This window comes from Triticum aestivum, chromosome 1A, assembly GCF_018294505.1.
Source record: "Triticum aestivum cultivar Chinese Spring chromosome 1A, IWGSC CS RefSeq v2.1, whole genome shotgun sequence".
NCBI lineage: Eukaryota > Viridiplantae > Streptophyta > Magnoliopsida > Poales > Poaceae > Triticum > Triticum aestivum.
This window is the reverse complement of record NC_057794.1, coordinates 1,765,751-1,777,903: the sequence shown is the minus strand read 5'-3', so window position 1 is coordinate 1,777,903 and position 12,153 is coordinate 1,765,751. Positions and strand designations below refer to the sequence as shown.

General features: G+C 47.1%; 1 pseudogene; it reads right to left on the bottom strand.

Annotated features, from left to right (window-relative positions):
* Nucleotides 1–10,104: 10,104 nt before the first annotated feature.
* Nucleotides 10,105–11,420, bottom strand: LOC123061293 (probable carboxylesterase 3; annotated as a pseudogene).
* Between the last annotated feature and the right edge of the window lie 733 nt (nucleotides 11,421–12,153).

Below are 12,153 nucleotides of genomic sequence, written 5' to 3'. Positions count from 1 at the left end.
TTCCTGTTTCCTCGGTCATGTTATAACCTTTTCAAACAGTGGACTCACTCTAGACTATTGAGCTCTTCCCCAGTTACCAGAATCATTCCCAACATTTGCATTTTGTTCCCAGCTTGCACCTCAGTAGTTGTTGTTTAGGATCATCTTCAAAGGTGGACTTACCATGGGTCCCATCCATTTCCGATGATAAGCAAAATCATCCATTGCGTTGTCTTTAACAAGGAAGTCCACATCATCCATTCTAGTCCGAGTATGTCATTCTTTTGAACTCCTTCAAATGATCGATTGTGATTGCCTTAGGCTGGTATAAAGAGTTTCACTGATCTTTGTATCAAAAGTAATTCTTTTTGCCACTTAAGGGAATATTTCTGCGAGTCACCTTCCTTAAGATGTCACGTTATGGTATCATGGCAATTATCTCCTTGCTACTTTGAAACCATGCACCCTCCTACTTCAGCGTGGAATTGTTGCCTACCGAATTTGAACCTTTATCATCCGCTTCTTTCCATCACCCCTGATGTGTGTTTCGTGTCTCAGCTCAAGAAATGTTTTATATCTCACTCCATGAGTTGATCTTGAGTGCTCGATCTCCGAGGAGATTGATTCCTGCAGAATTTCTTTCTGCCGTCATCATGCTGGATGAAGATCCCGAAAGCAAGGACGTCAAGATCAAGATGACGCAATGAATCAATATCCTCAAGAAAGACATCTGGATCGTGAAGGTTGTGTTAGCTTGTGTCCCTCTATCTTCTTACCTCACGTCTTGAATCTCGGGACGAGATTCTTGTTTAGTGGGGGTGAGTTGTCACAGCCCTAGCTTTACCCTGGCCTTGGACTAGTTTGGTTGTTGCATCATGTTTAAATTCAATTGAAATTTGAATTGAGGAATTTTCCAAGCCTTAGAAAACCTCTAAAAATAACCAACATTTAAATCTCATCAAATGAGTCCAAGAAAATGTTCCTGTTATTCTGTGAAAATATTGGCATGAGGTGAAATTCAAACCAATATTTTGGGAGTCACAGAAATAATTTGTTTGGGCCTTTGATTTAAATCAATAATATATTTGGGTTGGAATTATTTCTGTTATATAAGAAATAATGTCCAAATAATCCCAAACTGAAATGTTTCATGTTGGGTTTATTCCATACAGTGAGCATGAGCAGTTTGGTGATTTTTGGAAGTATCTAAGTAATTTTAATAAAGCCACAAAGTTGCAGAATAATAGAAAACAGGAAATATAAAAAAAGAGGAACCTTACCATGCAGCCCACCACTGTAGTCCACCAGGGGCAGCACTGTCTTCTTCCTCCTGCCAGGAGGAGAAGCAGCTGCGTGCCCGAGGGCCAGCGAGCCGCGCTGGCTCCTCCCTGCCTGCGTGCCCCCCCCCTCGACTTCCTGGTCGCCGCCACGCACACCCCCCCCGACCCCCTCGTCCTCTCACTCTCTGCTCATGCCCTCCCCTTTCCTCTGTCTCTCTCCGTCGCTCTTCCCCTCACGCGCCTGAACACGCCGCCGTGAGCCGCCGCGCCCACCACCACCGCCTTGCCTCCCCGAGCTATCCAGAGCCTTCGCCACATCTCGCTTCACCTTTGCACCAAAGAAAGGAAGCACGGAGGCCCCGAGCAGCCGCCATCATCATCGTCTTCAAGCTTCGGCTCCGGCGCCCTTCTCCATCGATTCGGCCACTCTGGCGTGCCCCCGAGCCCGCTAACCATCCCTGCAGCTCCGCGGTGAGCCGTTGACCCGATTCCCCCTTGCCCCGTCGTCCCCCGCATGATCTAGCCCCGATCCCCAACCATGACCGAAGCCTCTCGCCGCCGGCCATGGCGTAGCTGTGGCTACGGCCGCGCAAGCCCGCATCCGAGCTCACGGCTGCACTCACCGCACTCCAGTGAGTCTAATACGACCACCCATGGTTCCTTCCGTGCCCTGCATCGCCGAACCCGAGATCGCCCGAGCTCCGGCCGCCGCTAAAGCTCGTTGCCGGCCACTCTCCGGCCACTCCAGCACCACCCGCCACCACCACTAGAAGCGTCGCAACGCCAGGAACCCGTTGATCCCTCCCGCGCATCTAACCGTCGCCGGAGTAGCGATTCTGGCGTGCCTCCGCCGTCTGTCGAGGTCGCCGGTGGCTAATCCCCGGTCGTGCCGACGTGGCGACATCATTAGTTGCTAATGAGCCCACAAATGACCCCTCTAGAGCCACTGACGTGTGGGACCCTGTGACTAATTAGGTTAGTCTAATTTTCTGTTAGGATTAGTACTAATACGTGTGGACCCCACGTGTCAGCTTTGACTTTGGTCAAGTCAACGTTGACCGGGCCCACCTGTCAGTGACCCTGGCCAGCACCGTGTCACTGACCAGTGGGACCCACTGGTCAGTTTTGACCCAGAACAGCTCAGTTGACCTGCTGATGTCACACAAACGTCATGCTGATGCAATAAGTCATTTCTAGATTAAAAATAATTCAGAAAATTCTTGAAATTAGTATAAACTTCTAAAATTCATAGAAATTCAATCGTAACTCCAAATGAAATAAATTATATATGAAAAATGATCAGAAAAATCCAAGGAATCTGAATATGGCATTTTCATGCATGTTTGAACAACTTAACCTCACTGTTTAGTCCAAAACATGATAATGCACTATTTGAAGTCATAGTTTAAATTTGAATTTGAACCTAGTGTTCAAACCAACTCCATTTAACTTGTTGCTAGTTGCATTAGCTCAATCAACAGCATATTGCCATGTCATGATCATGCATCATATTGTTGCATCCCATTGATTGTGTTCTTCCTTGTTTGCTGGTAATTGTCCCCTCTCGGTAGACGCTGCTCCGACGCTGTGATCGTTGACACTGATGAAGACTCAATGTTATCTTCAGAAGTGCCAGGCAAGCATAACCCCCTTGTTCATTCCAATACAAGCCCACTCTCTCGCTCCTGCTCTCTTTTACTGCATTAGGACAACAACGATTCATCTGTTACTTGTGGCGGTAGTTGAACCCCTTATCCTTTGCATGACCTGTCATTGCCACAGTAAATAGATGAAACCCACTAGCATGAGTAGGAGTTATTTGAGCCCTGATGTGCCTACTCATTCATGCTTGTTTGTCATGCCTGCTACTGCTTACAGTTGAGTCAGGTCTGATTCATCGGGGGTGAATTGGAACAGTGATGAACATGTCCTACTGTGTGTGAGCTAAGTGTGTGAACACGTTTTGGTAAAGGTAGCGGTGAGAGGCCATGTAGGAGTACATGGTGGGTTGTCTCATTGAAACCGTCCTCAGGAACTGAGTTCTGTGTCTGTGATCCATGACCAGCTACTACCACTCATTGGGATCCTTAATTGAACCTCTCGGCTTCTTAATCACCCTAGTACTCTGTCCAGGAGTTGCAACTAGTTTCTGGTGTTTGTAGGTTATGTGTTGGCGGCCGTGCGTAGCGCTGACCCCAGGGGTGGGCTATGTTGCGGTAGATACACCGTGGCCGGGCATGCCAAGCGCCCGTTTGGTGTCTCGGAACACTGTACACATCGTTCGGGGCCGTATGTGGAAACCTCGGCCGGACTCCCTGCGGATGGAACCTGGATAGGCGATAAATCTGGACTAGAGACTTAAGTGTTTAGGTAGGCCGTGGCCGACACCCTCGTTGGGCTTCCGCTTGAAGGTTGCCGAGTACATGTCGTGTAAACGACGGTAAGTGGTGGGAGCGTGTGTGAAGAAGTACACCCCTGCAGGGTTATCAATATCTATTCGAATAGACGGATTCCTCGGGTATGGAAACTTGGACCCCTTGCATAGTTCATAGACAAGTGAAAGTGGATACCCTAAAACTCGCAAGATAAGCGTGAGTGCTATGGATGGCCTTCTCGTAGGGAGACGGGAGCGGATCCATAGTGGTGTATTGAATGGTGAATATGTGGACTCGTGTGCGCCACCTCAAAAGAGTTGCTTGCAGTCGTAGTTCAGGTTAGCCACTGAGTCAAAGCTGGCTTGCTGCAGTTAAACTCCACCCCCCCCTTGTTGATACCGATGTATATGTAGCTAGTTCTGATGTAAGTCTTGCTGAGTACCTTTGTACTCACATTTGCTTAATTTATGTTTTGCAGAGAGAGACTTCAGTCTCGCTAGTAGTTCCGCGTGGACTTCGACGTTTAGCTTGATTTCTCAGCTACGATCTTGTGCCCTCGGCAGGATCTGGTAGATAGTCAGGCTTCTTAGCCCTTTTTCCATTTGTAGATGTCTGTACTCAGACATGTTAAGCTTCCGCATGTGCTTGATTTGTATGCTGTGATTGTTGGGTCATGAGACCCATGTTTGTTATATCTCGCTCCTCGGAGCCTAAGGAACAAATACTTGAGTTGTAGAGTTATGTTGTGATGCCATGTTGTATTTACACATATCGAGCATTATTGTGTGTATGATTGAAATGCTTGGTATGTGTGGGATCCGACAATCTAGTAATGTGGAACGCAAACTCTGGAAGTTGGGAGCGCAAACTAGAGTAATGTGGAACTTAATTTCGTTCGATTGTTGATTCTGGTCAAGAAAAGAAGGGACTACAAGTTGCAGGTGGAGTCATATGGAGTCTTTGGAGTAGCAGCGATACTCATGGGATAAGCTCAAGTCCAATGTACATGGAAGTTTGACGCATGGACGAATTCAAGGTGGTGGAGAATATTCGCCAAGGTGGAGTTTGTTGGAGTTGTGTCGAATATTGTGTACAAGGTAGGTTACAGTTGGACTAGGAGTTGTATTGTGTTTACATAGGATGTGGAGTTGTGTCCTAATAGGACACTTGTATCCTAGGCCTCTCATATATAGCGGGGGTAGACACACGATGTAACCTATGCCAACATAATAGCACCGGAACGCAGGGGAAACCGGCGGCATGTGCCGGTGTCCAGGGCGACCGGGTGCGGTATTGTAGCGGTGTCATGGGGAGGAGCGCCCATAGTCAGGCCCCGGGGATGTAGCCATATCGGTGAACCTCGTTAACAAATCTCGGTGTCGTGCTTGTGTGATTGCTTGGTCCTCGGATGATCAACGGTATGCCTTGGATTTTTCTTACACCGGTCGGGTTTCAAGGGTCGCGAACCCACACCACCCAACCCCCACTGCAGAGTACCACCAATCATCACCGACCGATGACGAGTTTCATGCTTCCATCAGACCACTGAGCTCCAGTCCGAACTGCATGTCACTCGCTTTTCCCACCTGCTGAATAGGCTTCGACCCCGTCGACTTACGCCGTAGCCCCTCAATCCAACTCCACCTTCAACATGACACCATGGTAGATGATCAGTCCACCCCTCACGCCCCGTTGACTTCAAGCTCCCATGTGCATCATCTTGAATCAATCCCGCGTCATAGTCGTGTCGAAGCCGCACATGCCTCAGGCATGTGCACCACGTGTTTCCACGTCCAGAAGTCGGTCACCATCAGCATCACGCTCCTACGTCGTCTTTGCCGATTCCATCACCGTCTTCTGTACCAACCGACTCACGTCGATCCGTCAGACTATCTAGTCCGACTCAGCCGAACTTGTCCGGCTGCACGACACGCTCAAGGCTCCCAAATTGTCTTTCACGAATCTCCATCCATTACCTGATAATTTCATCTTTGCTGACATGACTTCCGCAATGCCTTCAAGCATCCTTGCTGTGCCAACAAATTTTTCACCCTTGTCTGCCATAACCCAAGGTTTTCAGTTTCATTAAACTTCTCACCTCAAACCAGGTACCGGTTGGCGCCATAGCTCTTCGTACAGCCGACACTTTGAAAAAATATCCGAGTTTCCAACACGTGCTCAAATACACAAGATGTAGTAGTAGCAATTTCCTACCAACAATCCTTCTTGTACTCACGTGTAGTAGCTCCCAGGCACTCAACCCCGATGCTGGCTACTTGCCTTATCCAAGCCCTTGCGTTCCTGTTGTACACGCGTATTACCAGATGGATTTGTCCCTTCGCTTGAATTGATCCGTTGTCTGCCTCTATTCGCATCAGTCAAGGACTCGGTCCTTTTCTTTTCATCCAAAAGAAATCTCCCATGAAGTATCAATCAGATCTGCACCGCGGTCTTCCATGCAGCACCTAGCCGCCACCTTCCACTCCTGGTCCGCGAACAGAACACGTGCACCAGCTCGCCCCATAGGCCAGCTTACACCACCCGTGCCGCTTCGGCTTCACGGCCACGCGTGCCCACGCTGCCCGATTGTCGCCTGCATCTGTTGCGAATTTAGAATCCGATCTTCACAACTCGTCGAGATTTCCTTCGCCTGACGTAGTGTACAATCGATCACAACCGCGCAAACGATACCGATCAACACATCAAACCTTCCTCTATATCAACACGACCGGCCTGATCTCAAACCTTGCTCTGATACCACTTATTAAAATAAATCCGAGACACTCCGTCGATCATCCAAGGACCAAGCAATCACACGAGCACAACACCGAGATTTGTTAATGAGGTTCACCGATATGGCTACGTCCCCGGAGCTTGACTACGGGCGCTCCTCCCCGTGACACCGTCACAAACCGCACACCGGTCACCCGGGCGCCGGCACACGCCGCCGGCTCCCCCTTGCGCGCCTGTGCTATTATGTTGGCATAAGTTACATCGTGTGTCTAGCCCCGCTATATATGAGAGGCCTAGGATACAAGTGTCCTACTTGGACACAGCTCCATATCCTATCTAAACACAATACAACTACAAGTCCAACTGTAACCTATCTTGTACACTATATTCGACACAACTCTAACATTGTTGTTGCACTCTGATGTGTATGTATAAACTTTACATCTCTAGGGATAACCATCTCCTGTTTATGCATCATCTCTGTTAGTTTTTTACATCTCTCGCGTTAGATCTTGCAGATCACAATTTGCATGATGGGGAGTACACAGACCCAATTCAAGAGCTTTTGCATTGTTACTGATTATTGATGGAAGAATGGGACTTGATAAGAGCAGCCGTTGTTATTATTATATCTATACTCCTATAAAAAAGCGAGTTGGTGATGATGGTGTGCCTGCCTTTGGGCCATATGTACCATTCAATCTTGAATCTAAGGTTGAGATAGAGATGAGACATGTTGGGCGGAGCCAACCACCAAAACAAGATAGTCTGAAAGTTTCTCCTTCTCTAGTGAGACAGATTATTCTAGAACCCCTCCAAGTTTCCTCGCCGCCGGCCCCTCTCCTCTATTTCCCCGTTACCACTGGAGTTGAGTTGGGCGAGAGTCACGTCTGTTGTATGTATATCTATATCTATACCACTATATATATAGTGTGTGTGAATAAGTTTGAATATGGATCATTGGATGAACTCAATCTGATAATCAAGAGGTGGCAAATCCAAGCATTGCTGGCCATTCGATTTCCTATCAATTACATCATATCCTGCCATGTGTACTATGTAGAAGTTTCCAATAGTTAAAAACTTAGTACACCCTTGTATTTGTCACATATACTATCTTTACACACTTCTCATTTATTCTAGAACCTTCCATGCATGATCATGCTCCGCTAGAGTTTCTCGCCTGAATAGAAGTGTATCCATTTATGATTTATTCTAGAATTTTTCATATATGCTCTTGCTCCATTAGAGTTCTCGCTTGAATAAAAGTGTATCCATTTATGATTCAGTCTAGAATCTTCCATGTATGCTCTTGCTCCATTAGAGTTCTCGTTTGAATAAAGTGTATACATTTATGGGATTATTTGTGAATTTTACTCATGGTGAAAGACTCATGATGAACCATTTCTTACATTTCATATATCGTTTCAGAGAATTTCAGCCAAATGTCACAACACTATCTTTAACCTTAAGGTCCATACATATAATGTGTTATATTAGTGTATTGGAACACAATGCAGCTAAGGTTTTCCTTTTCAATGATGTAATATGCAAGTGTCAGTTGCAACGATATCTCACAACTCACGTGCAACTCACTAGTTTGTTATTATTTTACAGCAGAAAAGAGATTTATATTATGAAAAAAAAAGTCTCTCGACACTATCAACACCTCCCCACCAAAGCACGGCACGACACTTAAAAGGAAAACCTTATCAATACCTCTCTTCAAATGTTGAAAACACTTCATCGAGTAAGTTTGGATCACACATGAATTTTATCAACACCTCTCTTGTAGTGCTATTAAGCAATTTTTGAGTCCAACTATTGATCAACTAGCTTCTTGGTCTTTGCTTTAATGTGCCCAAATATTTCTCCGCCAACGCTTCGGCCTCAATGCCGATTCCTACATGTGTTGATGTCTTCATCACATTAGAACAATTTAGCACTAAAGAAAAAAAAGCAGTTTTTGCTTTGCTAACGAACTATTGCAGGACAACCCTATATTGCTCCAAGATGCATGACTTCCAATGCCGATTGATCCACCTCCCCACAAACACAAGCTAAATTATGACTGCTCTTAAATGAGACCATTCTACTCCGTCATACGCATCTGCTCTACTTCACCACTGTTAGCTACCCATCTCTATCATAAGCAGCATCTCCATCGATTTCCACCTCCGGTTCGTCCGTAGAGAGTCCCACTGAGCATAAGCTGCTGCTGCTCCAACACCAAAAAAACATGATGAGGATTCCACTGAGCTGTAGCCTGTAGGCGTGTCTTCCGCCACTGCAGAGATCAAGGAACACACAGTTTATTCGATCATCACCCCTTGCTGCCTTCCTATTTCTCTTCTCCGCCAGGACAACGAACAGCATCAGCATGGACCACGATGAGACCGCGGAACCTTTCTCCGACGACGACGACCACCAACCGGGGCCAATGGATGATCGCCTGTCCATCCAAGAGCTCACCGACGGTTTCTCCGACGAGCGCAGCCTCGGTGCCGGTGCCCACAGCAAAGTTTACATGGTAACGTACGTTCCACTGATTGATTGATTAAACACATGACTGCACATATATGTATGTGTGTACGTATAGTATACTGAATCTAACTACTACTTGATGACGCCATTTACTAATAGTTCTAGATGAAGCAACTAAGGATAAATAAAGTATCCTTTCAACTGGCTACCACATCCATCCAAGACAGAAACAACTTACTAAGCGTGACTCCTTAAGGACATTCAGCAATGATCATGTGCTTGTTGATATCGATGCCGACGCGCTCTTGGCCAACAAGCGTTTAGTAGTACTAACAAGAAATACCACAACTGAATCCTCATGCAAATGATTTTATGTGCACGGGATGCTCTGATTTTTTCCTTTGTTTGCCCTGTCTTACGCGCATCACCTGCAAATACTTGCTTCTGCCCTATCTATCTATACATCCAGACATTTTCCAGGGTTTTTTCACCGAAGAGGGAAAAAACAGATATACCGCTAATTAAGCACACAAAACTACTGAACCATGTGAAATGCAAAATTTATATAGGGTGTACATGAATATGGGAAGAACATTGCTGTGAAGATGTTCCATGACGACACGCCAACACATGTTGACGGTGGTCATGAGAAATTCCACAATGAGTTCTGCAACCTCGAGAGCCTCCGACACCAGAACATCGTGCGGTTGCATCTCAGCAAAAACACATGGAATATAGATGAACTAGATGACTGGATTCATAGCTTGGAAACTGAGTATAGTACCTTTAATTAGTTCATAGCTTTTTGTTCTCCTCAGTTTGTTATGTACTTCTGTTATTTATGGCATATATAGATGAACTAGATGACTGGATTCTGGTGGGCAGGGATAGGATGAAGCCAACAGTGGAGAAGTTGCACAATGAAGATATGGTCATTATCTTTTTCTGAACACACAGGAGGCGCTGATGTCTATATAGTTGTGCATAATTATAATTCATATAAATCCAATGTAAGACAATACAGAGAATACATGAGTTGTACATAGGATCTTACACACATAGTTTGTGGAAGAAAAGAAAAAGGAGATAAACAATAGACATTTATTTGGGTACCATTTTGCCCAAAGAAACAGTTTGGTAAGGAGGTCCCTGTAGCATTACAATTATGTAGGAGCATGACGAGCCCTTAACCCCGACATTGTGATTCTCAAGCGCTTGATTTGGTTTGGTTTGGGATCCCCAAACTTGGTTGGTTAGATGATGAACTTGTGAAAACGAACAAAACCACCCCGAGGTGCTGTCGTTGCTGATAACAGGAACCTCATGTTGGATGTTATAGGGTGGCCGAGAGATAACCCATATCTTCTAGTCCTGGGTGATGATCTTCGTTCATGTCCACCAATCTGCAAGCAACTAGTACGTGTGGTATTTGTTGGGCCACTGGAATCCTTCATGGCCACCCCATAACCAAATACGTCCACATAGGGCCTGGTAGGCACACCCAGAATGGGCTGGACGGCAGAGGAGGAAGTCTGGTCCTTACCTTGGCATGCCTGCAGATGCAGCTCGTGCCGTTCCGGCGGAAAAGCGGCCGCTGGTTTATGAACTGTATGATACTCTCCATGAGTGTCTTACTGGTCGCACGCATGGGGTTGTAGAGGTGGAAGCCATGGTCTTCGGCCTCTGACTCCACCAATGTCACCGCGTGTTGATCGTCGGCCCACATGAGGTTGCGCATGGAAGCCGCCAACCGGCGCCCACGGCCAGACAAGCTATCCTTCTCAGCGACGGCGACCAGCACACGCCGGCACATCAGCGAGGCAATGTCCCCGTCCAGAGGGTTTATCCATGGATCGTCGTTGTCAAGCTGGCCAGCCGTGACGTACGGCCAGAGCCTGTCCACAAAGTCTGGCGTAAACATGGCGACGCCGTCCCAAACGGCCTCGGAGCTAGACAGCCGGTCCACCCCCCAGAAGTAGGGGTGAACGATGACAAGCCCCTCGATGTTGACGATGTTTGTACCGCCGCCAGCCGCACGCACCGCCGTGTTGTAGACGATGTTGCCGCCGGCGCTGTCGCCCTCTAGGAAGGTGCGCTCCGGGTCGGCGTAGCTAGACAGCCAGGGGTCTGAGAGGGACGCCACCCACTGGAGCGCGGCCCATGCATCGTCATAGGCCGCAGGCACGGGATGCTCCGGTGCAATACGGTACTCCACAGACACGATGAGAGCCCCAGTCAGTGCGGCGAGGGACCTGACATAGTTATTGTATGTGCGGCCAAATGCGCTCTCTGTGCAGAACGATCCACCGTGCACGTACATGATGACTGGAAGCCTCTCGCCGGCGGCTGCAGCATCTGGAGGCAGAAAGAGGCGTGCTGACACGCCGGTGCAGTTGTCGATGATGACGTCCCTCGTTGCCACTCCACGGTTGGCTGCCGGGTCCTCAGTCGCTGCCACGAATGGGCTGCGCAGAAAGCGCTCGACACGGCCGCCCTTGTACTCGCGAATGAATGGATAGAGGTCGACGGTGATGTCCTCACCGCCGTCCTTGTCATTTCTTGGAGGCATATTGGTCGAGCTAGCAGTTGTACCCTTGCACGTGTGTCGACGTAATATCTAGTGTGGGTGCGGCCAACAATGCATGCAGCTCAATCTATCTGTGTGGTACGTTCTGGTGGCTGCTCCTCGGTTTTTATAGCTAGAAGTTGATTCCACTCTAACATGGCCATGCATATATAATGTGTGTGTGTGTGTGTGTGTGTGTGTGTGTGTGTGTGTGTGTGTGTGCACAACTACTCAAGAACGGTTGAATTGAGCCGATCATCTGAGTGATGGAAAACGTGTCCATTCAGGTATCTTACTAGTAGAAGTATATACCACCACAGCTAGGTAGCTGCTACATCTGCTGAACATGCATTTTTGGCGTCTTCATTATCTTTTAGTACAACATGCCCGTTGGAGTTGAAGGACCATTATCCCACACAAGAACACAAAATGTTCTCACTTAAGCAGGGGAAATAATTTATACTTACAATCTTGTCACATTATTTTTGCAAAAGTATCCTTTTTATAATTAGCCTGCGGGGTTGTTGTCAAACAAAAAGAGCATCTTGGTGAGCAGCATGGGTGAAGATTCGAATTGGTGGACATGCTTGGTTAAGTTAGTCAATGAATAGGACAACAACTGGATGATTGATTCCACAGTAATCAGGGGTAGCTAATAAGCTCCTTATGATGAACATAATTAGCACAGTTAAGTCGACATATATAATACAATCCAGTTCTTTTATTTCGAAAGTAG